Genomic DNA, 24,991 nt, shown 5'->3' with positions numbered 1-24,991 from the left:
GCATTTTCAAAAATTTGTTCCAGGATGTGGGCTTCACTAACAAGGCCAGCATTTATTGCCCATCCCAAAGTGCCTTTGAGAAGATGGTGGTGAGCCACCTTGTTGAACCGCTGCACTCCTTGTGGTGAAGGAACTCCCACAGTGCTGTTAGGGAGGGAGTTCCAGGATTTTGACCCAGTGACGATGAAGGAACGGCGATATATTTCCAAGTCAGGATGGTGTGTAACTTGGAGGGGAGCTTGCAGGTGATGGTGCACCCTTGCGCCTGCTGCCCTTGTTCTTCTAGGTGGTAGACCTAGTAGGTGGTTGATCTTATAGCACCTAGTTAGAGATGCTTTAATTAATACAACAAAGGAAACTTTACACCTGTTCAGGAGGACTATGAGAATGAATAATATTAAATGATATCAAGTGCTTCATCCCTCATTTTGCTGCATCAAGTTCTAGTCTTAGAATATTGTAACTGACATGCTATATAAGCCATGTTTGTCACCATAAAGATTAATTCGGATTTACTCAGAATCCTCTGATGTATGCTGGCAGTGTAATTCTGATATGAGATATTTATTGTGTATAATATGCGTATGTCCTGGGATTTCTGCCTTTTGGCAGGAGGTGAGTGTTTTTGAAAAGATTACTTTGAAGCAGATATGCTACTGCCAGAGGCTGGTTATTCTAGAAGATTTAAGACAAGTGAAAGTATTGAAATCATTAAATTCTTTCATTGCCGTTGCTTTACTGGAGGCTAAATGGCCCATGACTTCCAAATGGCTATGTGAGTTCCCTCACATCGGTAACTGAATGGGTTAGTGTCGTGGTTGCCATCATTACAATTCGAGCTAATGCTAGAAACTTTTCCTTCATGTCTAACATGAGCAGTATCTTTTCTTGGGAAAACCCTCGCTCCCTACGAAACAAAGTGTGACCTTAAGCGCAATCTGGGATCGCATGCCATGTATGAACAACAAACCCTTTGTTGCTGCTGGATAGCACAAAGGAATTCCATTCTGCCTCATGTCGATTTAGAAGATGGATAATTTCAGTCACATGGGGCAATTGTGCGACAAGCTAAACTATTAAATTAATACAAATGGAGTTATTTAGAAACAAGAATGTAAGTGAGATATTGGGCTGGATTTTCCTCTGTAATACCGTTCCAAATTGGGTGATATAGCGGAGGAAAATCTAGTCCATTGAACTGGTTCTAATATGGTAACCGAGAAAGTTCATGGTGTGTTAACCAGACAACTACTCCTTCTCATTACATAAGGACATAAGAACATAAGAAATAGGAGCAGGAGTAGGCCATTCGGCCCCTCGCGCCTGCTCCACCATTCAATAAGATCATGGCTGATCTACCTCAACACTTTTCTGCGCTATCCCCATATCCCTTGATTCCCTTAATATCCAAACATCTATCGATCTCTGTCTTGAATATACTCAAAGACCGAGCCTCCACAGCATTCTGGGGTAGAGAATTCCAAAGATTTACCACCCTTTGAGTGAAGATGTTTCTCCTCATCTCAGTCCTAAATGGACAACCCTTATTCTGAGACTGTGACCCCTGATTCTAGTATCCTCAGCCAGACGAGACATCCTCCCTGCATCTACCCTGTCAAGCCCTGTAAGAATTTTGTATGTTTCAATGAGATCATCTTTCATTCTTCTAAACTTGAGACAATATAGGCCTAGTCTACTCAATCTCTCCTCACAGGACAATCCCCCCAGCCCCGTTTTCTCTCTCCCTCCTTTCTTAAATAGCTGGGTTACATTAGCTACCTTCCAATCTATGGGAACTGTTCTCGAATCCATGGAATTTTGGAACATGACAACCAATGCATCCATTATCGCTATAGTTACCTCTTTCAAAACCCTAGGATATAGGTCGTCAGGTCCAGGGGATTTATTGGCTTTCAGTCCCATTAATTTCCCCAGTACAGGCTGAGCATCCGAAATCTGGAGTTCCAAAATTCGGAATGTACCGGAATCCGGACACAGGCCGATCTGTGGCGGGGCCCTCTGGAAACCGGGAAATGTTCTGAAATCCGGACTTCCCCACGTCGGCTGCCCGCCTTGGCCTCCCGACCCTGTCCTGGCCTCGGCCCAATGGACCGCGCCCCGACCTCCGGCCACCCGACCTCGCCCCGACCTCTGGCCGCCCAACCTCGTCCCGGCCGCGGCCTGCCTGACCATGCCTTGGCATGCCCGACCTCGCCCCAGTCTCCAGCCGCCCGACCTCGTCCTGGCCTCGGCCTGCCTGACCTCACCCTGGCCTCGGCCCAATTGACCACGCCCCGACTTCCGGCCACCCGACCTCGCCGCGACCTCTGGCCGCCCAACCTCGTCCCAGTCTCAGCCTGCCTGACCATGCCTCGGCCTGCCCGACCTCGCCCCGGCCTCCAGCTGCCCGACCTCGCCCCGGCCTAGGCCCGCTCAACCTCACCCCGAACTCGCCCCTACCTACCTCGACCCAACTTATCTCGGCCCACCTGATTCCCCCTCCCCTCCCCTTGGCCGCCCAACCCCCCACTTCCCTCCCCTTCCCGAACCCCCTTCCCCTCCCCTACCTACTTCTGCCCAGGCAAAGTTGTTCCAAAAACCGGATATACCTGGATTCTGGAATGGCCTTGGTCCCGAGGTTTCCAGATTTCGGATGTCACACTTGTACTATTTTTTTACTAATACTAATTTCTTTCAGTTCCTCATTCTCGCTAGACCCTTGGTTCTTCACTATTTCCAGAAGATTTTTTGTGTCTTCTTCCGTGAAGACAGACACAAAGTATTTGTTTAATTTCTCTGCCATTTCCTTATTCCCCATTATAATTTCTCCTGTCTCAGCCTGTAGGGAACCCACATTTACTTACATACCTATAGAAGCTTTTACAGTCTGTTTTTATGTCTCTCGCTAGTTTACTCTCATATTCTATTTTCCCTTTCTTTATCAATTTCTTCGTCCTCTTTTGCTGAATTCTAAAATCCTCTTTTTGGCAATATTATAAGCCTCTTCCTTTGATCTAATACTATCTTTAACTTTTCTTGTTAGCCACGGTTGGATCACTTTTCCTGTGGGGGTTTTGTGCCTGAAAGGAATGTATGTTTGTTGTAAATGATGTATTAATTCTTTAAATGCTAGTCATTGCTTGTCCATTGTCATACCTTTTAACGTAGTTTCCCAATCTACCTTAGATGATAACCTTTGAAACTACCTTGCAGAGCTTGGGTAAAATAAGTATGTTTTGGATAAAGCAATAGTCTTTGAAGGACTGATGTAAGTACATGTCCATTGAGATATGCTCCATCCATGTACCTCACAGCTATATGGAATTTTTATACTCTTATAAACTGCTTGAAGACTGATAATGGAAACATACAGCATGAAATGCTAACTGTAAATATGCAATTTCTTTGGGCCAATCTGATGACACCTAGATCGAAGCATTAGTAACTAAATTGACTCACTTCGAATGAGACAAGAACAGAAAAAGAAAGACTTGCATTTATATAGCACCTTTCATGCAAACTGGACAACTCAAAGCACTTTACAGCCAATTAAATACTTTTGGAGTGTAGTCATTGTTGTAATGTTGGAAAAGAGCAGCCTAATTGGATTACTGTGATTGTTACTAGTGGCACATTTACTCTTTTCTGACAAAAATATTTGCACATAAAGACAAGAGGTTGCTGAGTTATGTCCATTTTTTGGGGATGAAATATGACCAAAGCTTACCAGTGGGAAAGTCTGCTCAGGCATTGGTTCCACTGCTAAATTCATGAGGACAATTTTGTCGGTGTTTCAGTCGCTGATTTAATTAAATGAGGTGCGAGGCCAAATTTCAATAGGGCCTCGGGCCTACCTGTTTCAACGCAGGAATCATTCCTTGTGCCCAGTTCATCCTGGCCTGCTGCCGCGATGTAATTTCTAACCCTTTGTCCTTTAGACCTATCGGGGGGAGAATAATCTGTGGAGTTCTCCATCTCTTGTCGTAACTTTGACTGAAGTTCAGTGGAAGCCCTGGAGAAATGGCATAAATGGTTATTTTAGCTGTTTCCTTGGGCCTTCTGCTACGGCAAGAGATCGGGAGACCCCTGCAGGAATCTAGGCGATAGTGCCTGGTTTTTAGCTGAATGCGTAACATCCATTTTAATTGTAATGTTTTAAAACTAATTTGAACAAAGGGGTAATATTAATTTAACTGCCCGGCGGGAAACTGACGAGATCAGATCAAAAATGAGATTGAGCAGGCCATAAATGGGGAGCCGATCCCATCCCATCAGTTTTACAATGTATGGGTAATTACCCCCTAATTCGTGTGCAAAAAAGTCGTACAAAATTGCTAGTTGGCCTTTTTTTGATCAGGTTCATCTCACAATAATTCGCTTAACTGGGGATTTACTCTTTGAACAGTAATGCAGTATACCTGTGATTAATTAACTGCACTAAATATGAGTTTGAGATAAGCAAAGTGGAAATAAGATTAATGCCAAAAGATAACTGTTTCAGTATAAACAAAGAGAAAATGGCTGGCAATATTACAGAAGATTCATTCCACGCAATATTCTGCATGGTCAAATAATACAGATCTAAATTTAGTCTTTAGTTTAATTGTTGAGAGACTTAGCTCCTCTTTGTCTCAGCTGCATCCTTTGTATATTCATAAAATGTATTATTACTTATATCACCTTCATATCAGTTTAGACCATGGGGAAATAACATGAATAAGGATGCAAGCAACCTTAATACGAAAGAAAGAAAGAAAGAAAGAAAGAAAGAAAGAAAGAAAGAAAGAAAGAAAGATAGATAGAAAGAAAGAAAGAAAGAAAGAAAGGAAGAAAGAAAGACTTGCCTTTATACAACATCTTTTTACATCTCTCAGAAATGTCACAAAACATTTCAACAACAAAAAATACTTCAAAGTGCAGTGGCTGTTGTTAAGAAGGCAAAGGTAGCTGCCATTTTGTATACAGAAGAGCCAATAAACAACAACGAGAGGGCAGCAATAGTTGAGGACGGAATGCTGGGCCAAACCTAGTTTTCCAAATAGAACCATTGGCTCCAATATTTACTTGGAGCCAGGAAGAGAGCTGGAGGGGGAGGGGTGGGGGTGGGGGGCATTGTTAGGGAAAGGGAAACAGATGAAAGGGAAACATGTGAAAGGGAAACGTGGATGCAAAGTTTCCCACCCAACAGCCAGCTTAGGGGTAGGTGTGTGGATGGCAGATAAGTTGGAGCTTGTGCAGAGGTGAGGGCCAATAGGAGATATGGCAGGTTGAGTGTATGGAGATTTCGGGGGTGATGGGGGCAGTCGGCAATCGCGAAGTGGGGTGAGGGCAGTTGGAGATGATGGGAGGGGTGCAAGAGTAGCAGAAGATTGTGGGCATTGTAAAGAGGTTGGCTTGGGGCAGGGGGTTTTGCGGCTGAGGGAAGCACTCATACTCCTCCTGGCCCACAAGCAGTGCTGTAAATTCACTTACCAGATGGATCCAGCCCTTCTCATCTCCTTTTACCTGCTGGGATTCCTGGGATGTGGGATACACGGCCTCCATGGGTAAAAATAAAAATGATGGTAAAATGGAGGCACGCAGCCTCCTTAAAAGATTTTATTGGCCAACTCGCCTCCTGAGAGCTCGTTTCCCGACCCGGAGTGGGTGGGTTGGAGATGGGTGGGGGTCGGGTTTGAGAAATTTAACATTTTTATCTCCCAACCGCCCTCAACACACCCGTCCTTGAGAGTTAAAATTCCCCCCTAAGCCTGTCTGCATAGAGCCACATTTGAAGTCAGTTTGATGCCTCCCGCTGTCAGAAAAAGCTTAGTCATAGATCTGTCTTATACAATTTGTAAAACTGCTGAGATTTACAGAGAAGATTCATTTTTATTGATTCAATCATTTAAGCACTTTATGATTTTAGAAAATATCGATTTTAGAGAAGCAATGACTAAAATTACATGATTGTACAGAAGCCACTTTAACAAATGCATTTCAGCTCAATTTGAAGTTTAGCGCAGCAGAAGTGACTAAGTTCTGAGGATGGATAATTAAGCCTGTCGTTACTGCAATTAATTATTAACTTACTGGGGGAGAACTTGGCTAACTCACGCAAACGAGCGTGGGGAATGCCGTACGTGATTAACTCATGCTCGTTCATTTTGTTGCAGACAGCGCGGTAAATTCATGCTGCCTGCGGTTTTACATCATTGCTGCATACTACCAGTGCTACCCGCACTGTTCATTGGCTGCACCCATCAGCAGGGGCATGATATCACCAGTTATGGCCGCTACCTAAAGTCACCTTGCAACTCTTAAAGGGGAAGTGCATTTGTGGCTTCAAGAAGTGGTAGGAGTCTTTTGAAAAATCAATCTGTGCTCTGATACTTTGACTAATGGTTGAACACATGAGCGACCATGCATACACCAAGGTTTTCAAACAGTACGCTGAAGGTCTTGGTGGGAGAGATGTCAAGAAGGAGAGATGTCCTGTAACCGCAGGGGGGCAGGAGGCCCACTAGACAGATGCTCAGGAGGCAGTGGGAACAAATAGCGATGGAGGTCAATGCCAAGAGTGTTGCTCCAACAATATGGATGCAGTTGGTGAAGAAGTTTAACGATCTCAGACGAGTTGTCAAGGTGAGTAAGTGCATCTTCAAATGCCATATCCTACCAACTACACCACTAGCCTCTTAAACTGCTCAATTCACTTCATCCCCTTCACCCACCTACCAACAATCTCTATCAATCAGTACTCAACCCTACATTTCATAAGTTTATCTCATCTTCACACACTTAGCACTGTTACAAGCCTCGCACCTACAACTCACAGCTCGCACACACTGGTCGCTATTCATCCATGACAGCCACATCATCCAAACATATTGCAGGACACTCACTGACACACTTCCCTCTTTCTTGCAGGAGAAGGTGGTTCCAAACAATAGGCAGCAGGAACAAACTGGAGGAGGACAAGTGAGCCTCAATTCTTTAGCTCGCATAGAGAAGACAGTACTGGCTATCATGGGAAAGGTCATTACTGAGACCGTGGGCACTGACGGGACTGGAGGAATCGAGGATGAGGGTATCAATATACCTAATAAGAACATAAGAAATAGGAGCAGGAGTAGGTCATGTGGCTCCTCGAACCTGCTCCGCCATTTAATAAGATCATGGCTGATCTGATCATGGACTCAGCTCCATTTCCCTGCCCGCTCCCACAACTCTTCACTCCCTTATCGCTCAAAAATCTGTCTATCTCCACCTTAAATATGTTCAATGAACCAGCCTCCACAGCTCTCTGAGGCAGAGAATTCCACAGATTTACGATCCTCTGAGAGAAGAAATTCCTCCTTAACTCAGTTCTAAATGGACGATCCCTTTTCTTAAACTATACCGCCTGGTTCTCGATTCCCCCATGAGTGGAAATATCCTCTCTGCATCTACCTTGTCGAGCCCCCTCAGTATTTTAGATGTTTCAATTAAATCATATCTTATTCTTCTAAACTGCAATGACTATAGGCCCAACCTGCTCAACCTATCTTCATAAGTCAACCCCTTCATCTCAGGAATCAACCATGTGAACCTTGCCTGAACTGCCTCCAATGCAAGTATATCCTTCCTTAAATACAGAGACCAAAACTGTATGCAGTACTCTCGGTGTGACCTCACCAATACCCTGTACAGTTGTAGCAGGACTTCTCTGCTTTTATACTCTATCCCCCTTGCAATAAAGGTCAACATTCCATTTGCCTTCCTGATTAATTGCTCTACCTGCATACCAACTTTTTGTGCTTCATGCTTAAGGACTCCCCAGGTCCCTCTGTACTGCAGCATTTTGTAATCTCTCTTCATTTAAATAATAATTTGCATTTTTATTTTTCCTGCCAAAGTGGATAACCTCACACTTTCCCACATTATACTCCATCTGCCAAATGTTTGTCCACTCACTTAGCCTGTCTATACAGATGCAGCATCCAAAATCCGGAGTTCCAGAATCCGGCATGTTGCGGAATGCGGACTCCGGACCGATTGGTGGCAGGGTAGTCCGGAATCTGTAAAATGTTCTGGAATCCAGATCCGCTGACCCTGCCTGACCTCGGCCCCGCCTCACCGACCCTCGCCTCGCCACCACTGCCCTTACCTCACCGCCACTGCCCTTACCTTGGGGCCTCCTCTCCGGCCCGCCCGAACACCTCCTCCTCAACGGGACGTCACCCGAACACCTCCTCCTCGGCGGGACCCCGCTCGAAGAGCTTCTCCTAATCGGGACCCCACCTGAACAGCTCCTCCTTGGCGGACCCTGCCCGAAGAGCTCCTCCTAATCGGGACCCCACCCGAACAGCTCCTCCTTGGCGGACCCTGCCCGAAAAGCTCCTCCTAATCGGGACCCCGCCTGAACAGCTCCTCCTCGGCGGGACCCCGCCCGAACTGCTCCTCTTCAGCGGGGCCCGTCCAAACAACTCCTTGGCAGCTGGGCCCCACCCGACCACCTCATCGACGGGGCCGGCGGCCCGAACAGCTCCTTGGCGAGCATCCGCCCCCGCCCCGCTTTCTGACGTTCCGAAATCCGGAAATACCTGAACCTGGGCTTGGGTGTTTCCGGATTCGTGACATCAGAAAGATGTTCCAACGTCCAGAAAAACACAGAATCCGGAACGGCTTCAGTCTCGAGGGTTCCGGATTCTGGGCGCTGCACCAGTATTCCTTTGCAGATTCTTTGCGTCCTCCTCACAACTTGCTTTCCCACCCATCTTTGTATCATTAGCACACTTGGTTACATTACACTCGGTCCTTTCATCCAAGTCATTAATATAGATTGTAAATAGTAGAGACCCCAGCACCGATCCTTGTGGCACCCCACGAGTTACCGTTTGCCAACTGGAAAATTACCCATTTATCCCGACTATCTGTTTTCTATTAGTGAGCCAATCCTCAATCCATGCTAATATATTCCATGAGCTCTTATCTTGTGCAATAACCTTTTATGTGGCACCTTATCGAATGCCTTCCAAAAATCCAAATACACCACATCCACTGGTTTCCCCTTATCCACCCTGCTCGTTACTGTTGTGTTCCTAACACAGATGAGACTGCACACAGGAAGGTTAAAGTAACAGTGACCTCAGTCTTTATTAAGACACTCCAGAGTGAGTAACAGGCCTTAGGGGCCGGATTATATACAGTGCTCCCAAGGGATACTGGGATCCCTTGGGACTTCAGGGGATGCGCTCCCCGGTGGCAGAACATGGGAGTGCATGCTTTACAGGTACACAACTGTTTGGCTCATCACAGACTGGCTCACCCCTGTGTCGCTCTCCATGGAAACTGGGACCCCGTTGATGTCTACCTGATCATGCAGGTTGGGGTGAACCAGCAAGAATCTGGTTTTAAGTGTCCTTTTCATGAGTAGCTCAGCCGGGGGCACCCCTGTGAGCGAGTGGGGTCTCGTGCGGTAGCTGAGCAGTACTCGGGAGAGGCAGGTTTGGAGTGAGCCTTCTGTGACTCGTTTGAGGCTCTGTTTGATTGTTTGTACTGCCCGCTCTGCCTGCCCATTGGAGGCTGGTTTAAACGGGGCCAAGGTGACATGTTTGATCCCATTGCGGGTCATGAATTCTTTAAAGTCGGCACTGGTGAACCACGGCTCGTTGTCACTGACCAGTATGTCAGGCAGGCCGTGGGTGGCAAACATGGCCCTCAGGCTTTCAATGGTGGCGGTGGTGGTGCTTCCCGACATTATTTCACATTCAATCCATTTTGAAAAAGCATCCACCACCACCAGGAACATTTTACCGAGAATCGGGCCCGCATAGTAGACATGGATCCTCGACCATGGTCTGGAGGGCCAGGACCACAAACTTAGTGGTGCCTCTCTGGACGCGTTGCTCAACTGAGCACATACGCTGCATTGCCGTACACAGGACTCTAAGTCAGAGTCGATACCGGGCCACCACACATGGGATCTGGCTATCGCTTTCATCATTACTATACCCGGGTGTGTGCTGTGGAGATCCGAGATGAACGTCTCCCTGCCATTTTTGGGTACGCAGTTACCCCATAACAGGCAGTGTGCCTGAATGGACAGCTCGTCCTTTCGCCGCTGGAACGGCTTGATTGGCTCTTGCATTTCAACGGGGATGCTGGCCCAGCTCCCATGCAGTACACAGTTTTTTACTAGGGACAGCAGAGGATCTTGGCTGGTCCAAGTCCTAATCTGGCAGGCCGTGACAAGTGATTTATCATTTTCAAACGCTTCCATGACCATCAACAAGTTTGCAGGCTGCGCCATTTCCACCCCTGTGGTGGGCAATGGTAGCCGACTGAGCATCCGCACAGTTCTTGGTGCCTGGCCTGTGGCGGATGGTATAGTTATACGCTGATAGCGCGAGTGCCCACCTTTGTATGTGGGCTGAGGCATTAGTATTTATCCCCTTGTTTTCAGCGAACAGGGATATGAGCAGCTTGTGAACGGTTTCCAGCTCGAATTTGAGTCCAACCAGGTACTGATGCATTTTCTTTACCCCGAACACACATGCTAATGCCTCTTTCTCAATCATGCTGTAGGCCCTCTGGGCCTTAAACAAGCTCCTGGAAGCATAGGCGACAGGTTGCAACTTTCCCGCAACGTTAGCTTGTTGTAATACACACCCGACTCTGTACGACGACGCATCACATGCTAACACAAGTCTTTTACATGGGTTATACAATACAAACAGCTTGATGGAGCATAAAATGTTTCTGGTTTTCTCAAAAGCAATTACTTGTTTTTTCCCCATACCCAGTTCTCACCTTTAGGCAATAACACATGTAGGGGCTCTCAGAGGATGCTTCACCCCAGTCGGAAGTTACCAAAATAGTTGAGGAGTCCCAGGAGCGAGCGCAGCTCCATGACGTTCTGTGGCCTGGGCGTGTTCCTGATAGCCTCTGCCTTGACGTCTGTGGGCCGAATGCCGTCCGTCGCGATCTTTCTCCCCAAAAACACCACTTCTGTTGCCATGAAGACACATTTTGACCTCTTCAGCTGCAGCCCTACGCGATCCAGTCACTGGAGGACTTCCTCCAGGTTTTGTAGGTGCACGACGGTGTCCTGCCCTGACACGTGACCAATATGTCGTCCTGAAAAACCACCGTGCGTGTTACCGACTTGAGTAGGCTCTCCATGTTTCTCTGGAAGATCGCTGCAGCCGACCGACTTCGAAACGGGGATCTGTTGTCGATGAACAGTCCCTTGTGCGTGTTGATGCAGGTGAGGCCCTTCAAAGACTCCTCCAGCGCCTGCGTCATGTAGGCCGAAGTCAGGTCGAGTTTGGTGAAAGTCTTGCCTCCTGCCAGCGTCGCAAATAGGTTGTCTGCCTTAGGTAGTGGGTATTGGTCCTGTAGCAAGAAGCGATTAATAGTTACTTTATAATCGTCGCAAATCCTGAGCGTGCCATCACTTTTGAGTACTGGAACAATCGGGCTGGCCCACTCGCTGAATTACACTAGGGAGATGATGACCTTGCGTTGCAGCCTGTCCAGCTCGATTTACACTCTCTCCCTCATCATGTGAGGTACTACTTACACCTTGTGGTGAATGGGTGTGTCTCTGGGACCAAGTGGATTCGCACCTTCGCCCCGGAAAAGTTTCCAATGCCTGGCTCAAAAAGGGAAGGAAATTTGTTCAGAACCTGGGTACATGAGGCCTCATCGACATGTGATAGCACTCGGATGTCATTCCAGTTCCAGCGGATTTTGCTCAGCCAGCTCCTTCCAAGCAGTATGGGGCCATCGCCCAGGACAATCAAGAGTGGCAGTTCGTGTACCGTGCCCTCGTAGGTGATCTTGACCATGGCGCTGCCCAGGACAGTGATAAGGTCTTTGGTGTACGTTCTCAGTTTCGTGTGGATGGGGCTCAGGGCTGGTCTGAGTGCCTTGTTGTACCATAGTCTCTCAAACATCTTTTTACTCATGATGGATTGGCTAGTGCCAGTGTCCAGTTCCATGGCTACGGGTAAGCCATCCAATTTTACGTTTAGCATTATAGGTGGACATTTTATCGAAAATGTGTATACCCCATGTACTTCAGCATCTGCCTCCTCTCTCTGAGGCTCGAAATTGCTTTGATCCACTATGGACCGATCATCCTCTGCCATGTGGTGGTTAGCAGGTTTTGCAGAGCTTGCAGCTCGTCTGCAAGCTCATTGGAGGTGCCCCATTGTTCCACAGCTCTTGCAAACATACCCTTTGAAGCGGCATGAATAGGCTGAATGGAAGCCTCCACCACGCCAACAAGGTGTGAATTGCCTTGCATTCATCCTTTGTTGGGGACTCTGAGTTACCTGGGTCACTTGAGGCCTGCTGGCAGTTGCAGACTCGTGGTTTCTGCCCTGTACATTTCTGCTCGCAAACACAGTTCCAGTTAATTTATGAACATTGCTAGCACTTGTGTGCTGAGAGATTTGTTTGGTGTTATCACCTGTGCTATTGCAATGGCCTTGCTGAGGGTCAGTGACTCTACAGTCAAAAGCTTTCGTAGGATGGTCTCGTGGCGAATGCCCAGTACAAAAAAGTCTCTTAGCATTTGCTCCAGATAGCCATCAAATTCACATTGTCCTGCAAGTCGCCTTAGCTTGGTGACGTAGCTCACCACTTCCTGACCTTCAGATCACTGGCACTTGTAGAACCGATACCTCGCCATCTGCATGCTCTCCCTCGGTTTAAGATGCTCCCGAACCAGGGTACACAGCTCCTCATACGACTTATCTGTGGGTTTCACCAGAGCCAGAAAATTCTTCATGAGGCTGTAGGTCGGTGCCCCGCAGACTGTGAGGAGGGTCGCTCTCCTTTTTACAGCGCTTCCTTCTCCGTCCAGCTCGTTGGCTACAAAGTACTGGTCTAACCGTTCGACATAGGCTTCGCAGTCCTCACCCTCCGAAAACTTCTCCAGGATGCCCACAGTTTACTGCATCTTTGCGTTGGATTCATATACTTGTCGCCAGTTGTTGTGTTCCTAACACAGATGAGACGGCACACAACGAGGTTAAAGTAACAGTGACCTCAGTCTTTGTTTAGACACTCGAGAGTGAGTAACAGGCCTTAGGTGCAGGCTTATATACAGTGCTCTCAAGGGATGCTGGGATCCCTTGGGACTTCAGGGGATGTGCTCCCTAGTGGTGGAACTTGGGAGTGCATGCTTTATAGATACACAACAGTTACATCCTCAAAGAACTGAAGAAAATTTGTCAAACATGATTTTCCTTTCATAAAACCATGCTGACTCTGCTTGACTGCATTATGATTTTCCAAATGCCCTGCTACTGCTTCCTTAATAATGGATTCCAGAATTTTCCCACTGACAGATGATAGGCTAACTGGTCTATAGTTTCCTGCTTTCTGTCTGCCTCCATTTTTAAATAGGGGCATTACATTTGCCGTTTTCCAATCCGCTGAACCTCTCCAGACTCCAGGGAATTTTGATAGATTGCAATCAATGCATCCACTATCTCTTCAGCCATTTCTTTTAAGACCCGAGGATGTAGGCCATCAGGTCCAGTGGACTCGTTCACCTTTAGTTCCATTATTTTACCGGGTACTTTTTCTTTAGTGATAGTGATTGTTTTAAGTTCCCCCTTCCCTATAGCCCCTTATCTATAATCTGGATGTTTTAATGTCTTCTACCGAAAAGACAGAAAGAAAATATTTATTCAAAGTCTCTGCCATTTCCCTGTTCCCCATTATTAATTCCCCAGTTTCATCCTCTAAGGGACCAACTTTTACTTTAGCTACTCTGTTCCTGTTTATACACCTGTAGAAGCTATTACTGTCTGTTTTTATATTTTTTGCTAGTTTACTCTCATAATCCATCTTCTCTCTCTTTATAATTTTTTTTCTCATCCTTTGCTGGTTTTAAAAAATGTCGCAATCCTCTGGCCTCCCACTAATCTTGGCAACATTGCATGCCATTGTTTTCAATTTGATACCATCCTTTACTTCCTTAGTGAGCCAGGGATGGTTCTCCCTTCTTTTAAAGCCTTTCCTTCTCACTGGAATATATTTTTGTTACGAGTTATGAAATATCTCCTTAAATGTCTGCCACTGCTCATCAACCGTCTTACACTTTAATCTATTTTCCCAGTCCACTTTAGCCAACTCTGCTTTCATATCTTTGTAATCGCCCTTATTTAAGATCAGGACACTTGTTTGGGACCCAACTTTCTTACCCTCCAACTGAATTTGAAATTCAACCATAGTATGACCACTCTTTCCCGGAGAATCCTTTACGATGAGATCATTTATTAATCCTGTCTCATTACACAGTACCAGATGGAAGATAGCCTGCTCCCTGGTTGGTTCCACAGTGTACTCTATGAACTCTTCCTCAAGGCGACCTTGGCCAATTTGATTTGTCCAATCAATATGAAGATTAAAATCGCCCATGATTATTGCCGTACCTTTCTTACAAGCCTCCATTATTTATTGATTTATACTCTGTCCAACAGTGTAGCTATTGTTAGGGGGCCTACAGATTATGCCCACCAGTGACTTCTTCCCTATATTATTTCTTATCTCCACCCAAATTGATTCTACATCTTGATCTTCTGAGTCAATATCATTTCTCACTACTGCACTGATTTCATCCTTTATTAAGAGAGCTACCCCACTTCCTTTTCCTTTCTGTCTGTCCTTCCAAATTGTCAAATACCCCTGAATATTCAGTTCCCAGCCTTGGTCACCTTGCAATCACGTCTCTGTAATGGCTATCAGATCATACCCATTTATATCTATTGGTGCTGTCTACTCATCTATCTTGTTACGAATGCTGCATACATTCAGATAAAGAGCTTTTAATTTTGGCTTTTGACCATTTTTCCCTACTCTGACCACACGTTCTGATACACCCTTATTTTTATACATTCTGTCCCTTCCTGTCACACTCTGGTTATCATTCCCCTATCGCTACCCTGCTCTATTGCCTTCTCCTTTCTCTTTGACTTTTTAAATTTCCGCTCACCTAACCCTTCCCCTGCCCCCACTATTTAGTTTAATGCCCTCTCTACAGCCCTAGTTATTCGATTCACCAGGACACTAGTCCCAGCATGGTTCAAGTGAAGCTTGTCTCCCAGAACAGCTCCCTCTTACTCCAGTACTGGTGCCAGTGTGCCAAATCAAAACCCATTTCTCCCACACCAGTCTTCGAGCCACGAGTTTAGCTCTCTGATCCTATTTACCCTATGCAAATATGCTTGTGGCTCAGGTAGCAATCCAGAGATTATTACCTTTGTGGTTCTGCTTTTTAATTTAGCCCTTAACTGCTCATAATCCCTCAACTGAACCTCTTTCTTTCTTCTACCTATGCCAGTGGTACCTACGTGGACCACGATAACTGGATCTTTCCCCTTCCCACTCCAAGTTCCTCTCCGGCCCAGAGGAGATGTACTTAATCCTGGCACTGGGCAGGCAACACAACCTTCGGGACTCATGCCCTCGGCTGCAAAGAACAGTATCTATCCCCCTAACTATACTGTCCCCCATCACTACAACATTTCTTTTACTCCCCCCACTTCAATGGCCCCCTATACAACGGTGCTGTGGTCAGTTTGCTCATCCTCCCTGCAGTCCCTGCTCCCGTCCACACTGGGAGTAAAAGCCTCATACCTGTTCGACAAGAGCACGCACTCCTCTATTGCTACCTGCTGGGTCCCCATACCTGCCTCACTCGTAGTCACACCCACCTGTCCCCGACCATGGACCAAATTTGAATTATTTAACCTTTGGAGTGTGACTGCCGCTTGGAACACAGCGTCCAGGTAACTCTCCCCCTCCCTGATGTGTCGCAGTATTTGAAGCTCAGTCTCCAGCTCATCAACTCGGAGCCGAAGTTTCTCGAGCAGCCAACACTTACTGCAGATGTGGTCGCCGTGGATCTCAGTGGTGTCCATCAGCTCCCACATACAGCAGCAGTAACACATCGTCTCCCCAGCCATCACTAATGTATTTTATTTAATTAATGAAGTTTTGAAGTTTTGAATGTTTAGTTTTTTTAATCCTGGCTCTTAATTTCAACCCTTGCCCAAGAAAAAGAGAGAAATACTGACCAACCAATCACTTCCCTGATTTCCTGTGACCTTTTTACTTCTTACCCTCCCAAGTACATTGGTGCTGTTCCATAAGAACATAATATAACAATTAGGAACAGGAGTAGGCCATCTAGCCCCTCGAGCCTGCTCCGCCATTCAACAAGATCATGGCTGATCTGGGCGTGGACTCAGCTCCACTTAGCCACCCACTTCCCGTAACCCTTAATTCCCTTATTGGTTAAAAATCTATCTATCTGTGATTTGAATACATTCAATGGGCAGAGAATTCCACTGATTCGCAACTCTCTGGGAGAAGAAATTCCTTCTCAACTCGGTTTTAAATTGGCTCCCCCATATTTTGAGGCTGTGCCCCCTAGTTCTAGTCTCCCCGACCAGTGGAAACAACCTCTCTGCCTCTTTCTTGTCTATCCCTTTCATTATTTTAAATGTTTCTATAAGATCACCCCTCATCCTTCTGAACTCCAACGAGTAAAGACCCAGATTGCTCAATCTATCATCATAAGGTAACCCCCTCATCTCCGGAATCAGCCTAGCGAATCGTCTCTGTACCCCCTCCAAAGCTAGTATATCCTTCCTTAAGTAAGGTGACCAAAACTGCACGCAGTACTCCAGGTGCGGCCTCACTAATACCCTATACAGTTGCAGCAGGATCTCCCTGCTTTTCTACTCCATCCCTCTCGCAATAAAGGCCAACATTCCATTCGCCTTCCTGATTACCTGCTGCACCTGCAAACTAACTTTTTGGGATTTATGCACAAGGACCCCCAGGTCCCTCTGCACCGCAGCATGTTGTAATTTCTCCCCATTCAAATAATATTCCCTTTAACTGTTTTTTTTTCCAAGGTGGATGACCTCACATTTTCCGACATTGTATTCCATCTGCCAAATCTTAGCCCATTCGCTTAACCTATCTAAATCTCTTTGCAGCCTCTCTGTGTCCTCTACACAACCCGCTTTCCCACTAATCTTTGTGTCACCTGCAAATTTTGTTACACTACACTCTGTCCCCTCTTCCAGGTCATCTATGTATATTGTAAACAGTTGTGGTCCCAGCACCGATCCTTGTGGCACACCACTAACCACCGATTTCCAACCTGAAAAGGACCCATTTATCCCGACTTTCTGCTTTCTGTTAGCCAGCCAATTCTCGATCCATGCTAATACATTTCCTCTGACTCTGCGTACCTTTATCTTCTGCAGTAACCTTTTGTGTGGCACCTTATCGAATGAGTTTTGGAAATCTAAATGCACCATATCCATCGGTACACCTCTATCCACCATGCTCGTTATATCCTCAAAGAATTCCAGTAAATTGGTTAAACATGATTTCCCCTTCATGAATCCATGTTGCGTCTGCTTGATTGCACTATTCCTATCTAGATGTCCCGCTATTTCTTCCTTAATGATAGCTTCAAGCATTTTCCCCACTACAGATGTTAAACTAACCGGCCTATAGTTACCTGCCTTTTGTCTGCTCCCTTTTTCCGGCTAGCTGCTTTGTAGTTTGCCGCTCCTTCCTCTCTCGTGCTCCTCCTCTCTTCCCACTTCTCCCTCATCCCTCAGTCTCTTCTGACTAAGAAGCTGCAGATGTCGTATGCACCCACTTCTAACTTTCTCCTCTCCCCTCACCACAAGCCAACCCTTGCCCCTTATTCATTTCAGATACCCTTGAACTGGAACCTGCCCAGTCAGTGGAGGAAGAGGCAGAAGAAAGTGAAGATAAGCAGATACTGTCACTTCGATCTTACAGTTGGATCCAGCAGCTCACTTATTGACACTGTGTGTATTTTAGAGGCTACAATAGAGGAGGGATCTGCAGGTGGGCACAAGTGCGATGGAGCCAGGGTGGGGGGAAAGGATAGTGCAGGTGCCAGCCGCCAGTGGGAGAGGTTGCACACTAGTTCCGCTGCAGAGGACTCAGATGAGGACTTTGATGGGCCAGGCTACAGAAAAAGGCTGATGGGTGTTCACAACCAAATGCTTAGTGCACAGGAAAGCCTGCGTGCAATGTCAAGAAGTATGGAGGAGTCCAGCGCCAACTTGCCACAGGGCTTTGCACAGAGCTTGGAGCCCATCCATAAAGCACCAACCTGCTGTCCTCTCTCAGGATGACAGTATTTCTGCTCCCACCCCAGCTTCTCCGCCAGTGCCCCTGCTGTTGCCTATCAGCCAGCCAGTCCAGACTGTTCAAGCCCAGGCCGAGACAGTGCAATCTGAAGCCCAGCCTTCTGAGCCCAGAGCTGCTTGAGATCGACCTCCAAGGCCATCTGCAATCTCCTCAGTTGAAGGTCAGCAGCCTTCCACCACCCATGCTGCAGCCACTGGGGAAGCACCTCATAGGAGCACTCGGAGAGGCAAAAGAACACGGAAGACAGGCACTAGGGAAATGCACAAGGTGGATTAGTTGATTTTTGTATGTTTATGTCATGATTGGATTTATAAATTTGGATTTGGATTTAAATGTACCATCTCTGATGGTTTTTATTTCTGTGTTGTCAGAAAGAGAATAATGTGATGGTCATTGAGAGGAAAGGTCAGGACTGTGAGTAAGTGAGAAGATGTGGTTGAGGTTACTGGTATCGCCCATTAATTATGTCATCTACTGAATGATTGGTAACATGCCAGGCTAGAGATAAGCTAGCAAAGTTTAGATATTTTTGAAAAGGATAAAACATCTCGGGCACTAAATTAGGATTGGTGCCGCCTGTTGTTTGGGTGCTACGGAAGGTCGGGGCCATAAAAGGAGCGGCTTGCTGCAGCCCTGGAGCAGCGTGGCATGCCACTGCAAGGTACAGCGTGAGTTGGTCCGGGAGAGTGACGGCTGTGAAGAGGGCGAGTGGATTGGACTTCATCATAATCCAGGTCGGTGATTGGAGTGTGGGCAGGTACAGCAGAAGCGGCGAGGTCAGGGCGAGGGAGCAATGAGAGATTGCAGAGCAATGTGATCGGGGCCCAGGAGAGGCGTGAGTTCGGGGCCTAGAAGAGGCGTGGGCCCAGGGGCAGCACGGGCCAACTCACACTGCGATATGTGTGCGCACTAGGCCCGTGCAGCAGAGTAGATCTCCAGTCATCTTGGTTAATCCTTGCCACTGGACCTAGCTCTGTCAAGCCCGTGTGGTGGCTGGTGTGCAACGGCCACCACACATTAAAAAAATCCATGCAGAGGCATCTTCCACCCTTCAATACAGGACTGGAATATTAGGTCCTTCATTGAAACACCTGTGAACTCATTGAACTCATCCCTTTTTGGCATGGAAGCAAGTCATCCTCGATTCAAGGGATCGCCTAAGAAAAAGTTGTCTTGCTGTGGTGGGTCAAATACAACTGGTGCAGAGGACTGCTGCAGAATGAAGCCATTGTGACTACTGCCAGGATATTGGGCAGTGACCTGCGTGATGTGCTGCCTATGGTCTCACTCCAGTTGCACATTGAGGGAGTGGAATCCCTTTCAGTTCATGAAAATGGCCGTGGCATGAGATGGAGGCAAGGCAATTTGCATGCAGTCAATAACACCCTGCACTATGGGGAAACTTGCAGTCCATGCAAACCCTCGTGCTCACTCCACCTGCTTCTTTCTGGCAAGAGGAACTGAGATGAAGCTATCTCTCTTTGTATAGGAAGCTTCCCTTATGTGTACTGCAAACTCTGAGACAGTGCTTATATCGCCAGCAGCAGCCTGGAAGAAGCCAGACGCATAAAAATTAAGTGACCCTTGTTCTGCCTTGAGGCTACAGTTCTGGCTGCAGCAATTGGCAGATTCCACTCACGACTTCTTTAGTGAAGCGAAGATCTCTCGTGCATCGACTGTCGCTGATGTTGAGGTAAGAGAATTATTCCTAAAGACCCTCGGAAAATGTGGCCTCCTGCCTCCTCCTCCTCCCTCTTCCAGCAGCTTGTCCTGCTTTGAGAAGTCTCTCTTCATTCTCCCAGTCATGCTTAATTCCAAGAGAATGGCCGACCAGACCACTCATGTCTGGAAGCAACTTATACCAGCACAAGCTTTTAAATGAACATAAAAGTAATTCGGCACCAACCAGATCAGTTCCTGTAGACTATTCAAACTTTAGGCAACTATACGAAAGCTCCAACAACGCGTACAATTGCACCAGCAACCAGAAGAAATAATCCAGCAAATGACCTGTATCTAGTTCACGATCCCTTTAAATATTGCAGGTGGGGGCCATTTAACATCGGTGTTCAGCTGTGCGAGGTTAAGGCTGGAGCGTGTCATTTGAAAATGGCAGCGCTGGTGTCAAATCAGTGTTACACACTGCTTGAATCTTAATCTGCCTGCTGTGCATGCTGCCGGAGGTCGATAGGTGTGCACGGACAAACCCCTTTACCAAGATGGCGCCTGGCGCCCTTCCATCAGAAGTTTGTGCACACAGCTCTGACTCCATTTTTCAGTATAAGGAGGCCACCTAGCGCCTAAAAAATGGGTGCTACAGAACCCAGTTTAATAAATCTGTTTGGCAGTTTATATTCTAAGCCATGTTCTAATGAAGTGTTTATTCTATCACCTTCTGACATTGGGAAGATCACATGAGGGCTGGCATGTGATACAACCAATAGCTAATATACAGTGATGAGGATTTTCTGTTTAACCCCTGGGCTCACTATATATTACCTAACTATTGCATCGGTGAAGCCACAATCTAGTTTGTAGGCATTGAGGGTTCACCTAAGGCACTGGTCAGAGATGCTGAACCCCAAAACCAAATCTGAAATATTTGAGTAAATCTCTCATGAATGACTGTAGTGATGTCACAGGAGCACTGCAGCACATTCTCTGTCAGTTGTTACAGGCTGCTTATGTTGGAAACCAAAGATGGGCAAATGCGTTCTGGTCCTACATTAGCTCCTATTTGAAGGAAGTCCCTCCAGCATGCCTACTCATTGCCCATAAGGTAGATATATGTTGGCCAGATTGCCAGCTCTTACCCCTGCTTTTCTTGTCACGTCCATTTGCTCCTTTACACTTGTGAATTGTGACTCACCTTGTACATCTTTCTCAAACTCACGGCCTACATTCGCTGGGGTGTTAGTATCTGTTTTGATGCTTTGGACATACAGAGTGCTTGACACAACTCACTGTGAGGTGCCTAGTTAGTTGTGACATTTTCTCTGACTGGTTAATCTTGAGAATAGGAAGAGAAAGGGAAGGTTTTACAAATCATGCCCAAAACAGTAGCCCTGTAAATTCACGGCCCTGTGATCGTGGCACTTATGTCAGGTTTGCACTCGCCAAGCATCTCTGCCAATGACCCCGGAGAACTTTCCAGCATCAGATGGAGGTCCCTTAATTAGCCTGCCTGTAGTGGGTGCATGCACCACGAGGGGATGCAGCTTTGGCGCCTGCCATATAAAACAAGCGTGTTGGAGATGCCCAGCCTAGTGAGGTATCAGTGCTCCCTCACTGCAAAGCAGGGCACTTTAAAAATTCACATTGAAAAAAGAATCAGCCATCCAAATTCTAAGATTACAGGCCACAGTCCTGGCCTGGGCCCCTAAGTGGACTAAGAATTACCAATATGTGGACGTTCATCTGCTTGCTTTAGTCAATAGGTATCACATGGCTCCGGTTGGGGTGCAGTGTAGAATGTTTCGGTGCAAGGAGCGTCACAGTTGTGTGGGTTGGATTGGTTGGGCTGGGTGCTCTTTACCTTTCCGCCATTGTTCATTGTTCATAGGTTTATATGTAATCTTCAGGGCAGCTGGCCGAGGGCCGTGCAGCTCTTTGTCGGCCGGCGCGGGCACGATGGGCCGAAATGGTCTCCATCTGTGCTGTAAATTTCTATGTTTCTATTGGTTTGATGCTTTAACTATGTGATGATCATTGTTCTTGGATGGGGACCTATCAAACAGGTCATTCCAAGTATTTGGAACAGATCAAACCTTTCACTCCAGACACAAGATTCCTGTGGTGATGTATATAAAATGACTCTGAGCTCATGCCTGGTGTAACATTACCAAGGCGATCCCATGGCTTACAAGATGCTTGGGTGTGACTACATTATGGCACCGTCTGCACTGAAACTATTAAAGCTGAACATACTGGTCAAAAACATCTTTTTGTACAAAGCAAGTACTAACATATTATGTTCTCAAAACATAATTAGACATCCTCATAGAGGCATAATCGGAAACAAAATCAGCTCAACAGAATGCTCTTATGGTTTTGTTCTTTGTTGATCAATTCTGACCTGTTTTCGATATACTATACTGTGGGATATTGCTCCATTTTTCTTATTGATTGGCAGAAAATTAATAAAGTGGCTTTACATAATATTGTTTTATCTAATGAGTATTTGTGTTGGGCTTCAAATCATTTGTAATTATAGCATGCTGTGAACACTTGGTAACTCCTACAGGCAAATTGTCTATTCTGATTTCACTATGGTGCTCTATCACATCAAGACCGGTGACACTTCCCAGAGAATGATTTGTGTTCGTAAGTTACTGCCAGCTTGCCAGTCATATTTGAGGCATCTGATTGAACACCAGTTCTAATGTAGTACAGGCTGCACCACCTTGTTAGACTGGCTGGAAGTTTCCAGTTCTCTCACTGTTTATGTAGTTGCAGTTGCTAACAAGGCTACTGAATAAATCATGACTGGCTGTCTCCTTGACCTACATTTCTAGGCTGACACTGAGATATGGAATTTGTCTCTAATCCATTATGTTCTGTACAAGTTGCAGCAGTCGCACAGCTTCTGGGATTCAGATGGTGGCTCGTGTGAAGACAGACATCTTCTTGATTTGCAGTGACACTGCTGAAATCCTAGCCTGCTAGTGATGTGAGGTCTAGTGTACAGATTGACAAGCACCTACCTTTAACAACAGTTGATGCGGCTGACATTATGTTGAGTGCAAGTGGTAAGAGTCACCATACTCCAACAATAAGGTCTGTTTGACCATGTCACAAGTATAGCCTACTCTGTTTAAGGGGAAAAAAAGAAAGAAAGAAAGAAATTTACATTTCTAGCATTTATATAAGAACACAAGAAATAGGAGCAGGAGTAGGCCATTTGGCCCTTTGAGCCTGCTCCGCCAGTCAATAAGATCATGGCTGATCTGATCTTGGCCTCAACTCCACTTTTCTGCCCTCTCCCCATAACCCTTGATTCCTTTATAGTTCAAAAATCTGTCTATCTCTACCTTAAATATATTCAATGACCCAGCCTCCACAGCTCACTGGGGTAAAGAATTCCAAAGATTCACGACCCTCTGAGAGAAGAAATTCCTCCTCGTCTCCATTTTAAATGGGCGGCCCCTTATTCTGAAACTATGCCCCCTAGTTCTAGATTTTCCCACGAGGGGAAATGTACTCTCTGCATCTACCCTGTCAAGCCCCATCAGAATCTTATATGTTTCAATAAGATCACCTCTCATTCTTCTAAATTCCAATGAGTATAGGCTCAACCTGCTCAACCTTTCTTCATAAGACAACCCCCTCATTTCAGGAATCAACCGAATGAACCTTCTCTGAACTGCCTCCAATCCTAAATAAGGAAATCAAAACTGTACGCAGTACTCCAGGTGTGGTCTCACCAACGCCCTGTACAGTTGTAGAAAGACTTCCCTACTTTTATACTCCACCTCCTTGCAATAAAGGCCAACGTTTCATTTGCCTTCCTAATTATTTGCTGTAACTGCATGCTAATTTTTTGTGTTTCATGTACAAGGACCCCCAGACCCCTCTGCACTGCAGCATTTTGTAATCTCTCTCCATTTGAATAATAATTTGCTTTTTTATTCTTCCTACCAAAGTGGATAACCTCACATTTTCCTACATTACACTCCATTTGCCAAATTTTTGCCCACTCACTTAACCTATACATATCCCTTTGCAAATTCTTTGTATTCTCTTTGCAACTTGCTTTCCCACCTATCATTGTATCATCAGCAAATTTGGCTACAGTACACTCGGTCCCTTCATTCAAGTCATTAATATAGATTGTAAATAGTTGAGGCCTCAGCACTGATTCCTGTGGCACCCTATTAGTTATAGTTTGCTAACCAGAGAATGAACCATTTATTCCAATTCTCTGTTTTCTGAGTTAGCCAATCTGCTATCCACGCTAATATATTACTCCCAACCCCGTGAGCTCTTATCTTGTGAAGTAACTTTTTATGTGGTACCTTATCGAATGCCTTCTGGAAATCCAAATACATTACATCCACTGGTTCCCTTTCATCCATCCTGCTCGTTACATCTTCAAAGAACTGTAGCAAATTTGTCAAATCCGATTTCCCTTTCATAAAACCATGCTGACTCTGCTTGATTGTATTATGATCAAGTAAATGTACTGCTGCTACTTCCTTAATAATGGACTCCAGCATTCTCCCAATGACAGATGTTTGGCTAACTGGTCTATAGTTTCTTGCTTTTTGTCTCCCTCCTTTCTTGAATAGGGGCGTTACATTTGCAGTTTTCCAAATCTGCTGGGACCTCCTCAGAATCCAAGGAATTTTGGTAGATTGCAACCAACGCATCCACTATCTCTGTAGTCACTTCTTTTAAGACCTGAGGGTGTAAGTCATCAGGTCCAGGGGACTTGTCCACGTTTAGTTCCATTATTTTAACGAGTACTTTTTCTTTAGTGATAGTGATTGTTTTAAGTTCCCCCCTCCCTATAGCCCCTTGATTATCTATTATCGGGATGTTTTTAATGTGAAAAGACCGATACAAAATATTTGTTCAAAGTCTCTGCCATTTCCCTGTTCCCCATTATCAATTCCCCAGTCTCATCCTCTAAGGGACCACGTTTACTTTAGCTAAACTTTTCCTTTTTATTTACCTGTAGAAGCTCTTACTGTCTGTTTTTAAGTTTCTTGTTAATTTACTCATAATCTATCTTCACCCTCTATTATTTTTTTTAGTCGTCCTTTGCTGGTTTCTAAAAATTTCCCAATCCTCTGGCCTCTCA

At 45.9% G+C, this 24,991-nt stretch overlaps 1 long non-coding RNA gene across 1 annotated transcript in view; it reads right to left on the bottom strand.

Moving 5' to 3' along the window:
• LOC139227014 (uncharacterized) overlaps positions 1 to 24,991 on the bottom strand; it is a 77,563-nt gene that overhangs the window by 5,793 nt on the left and 46,779 nt on the right. The window contains exon 3 of the long non-coding RNA XR_011587353.1: positions 3,855 to 4,012. This is a non-coding gene — a long non-coding RNA (uncharacterized lncRNA). The remainder of the gene's footprint in view (positions 1 to 3,854; positions 4,013 to 24,991) is intronic.

The sequence above is a fragment of the Pristiophorus japonicus genome, chromosome 16 (assembly GCF_044704955.1).
Source record: "Pristiophorus japonicus isolate sPriJap1 chromosome 16, sPriJap1.hap1, whole genome shotgun sequence".
NCBI lineage: Eukaryota > Metazoa > Chordata > Chondrichthyes > Pristiophoridae > Pristiophorus > Pristiophorus japonicus.
Note: the sequence above shows the minus strand (reverse complement) of the source record. Positions and strands in the feature narration are given on the sequence as shown.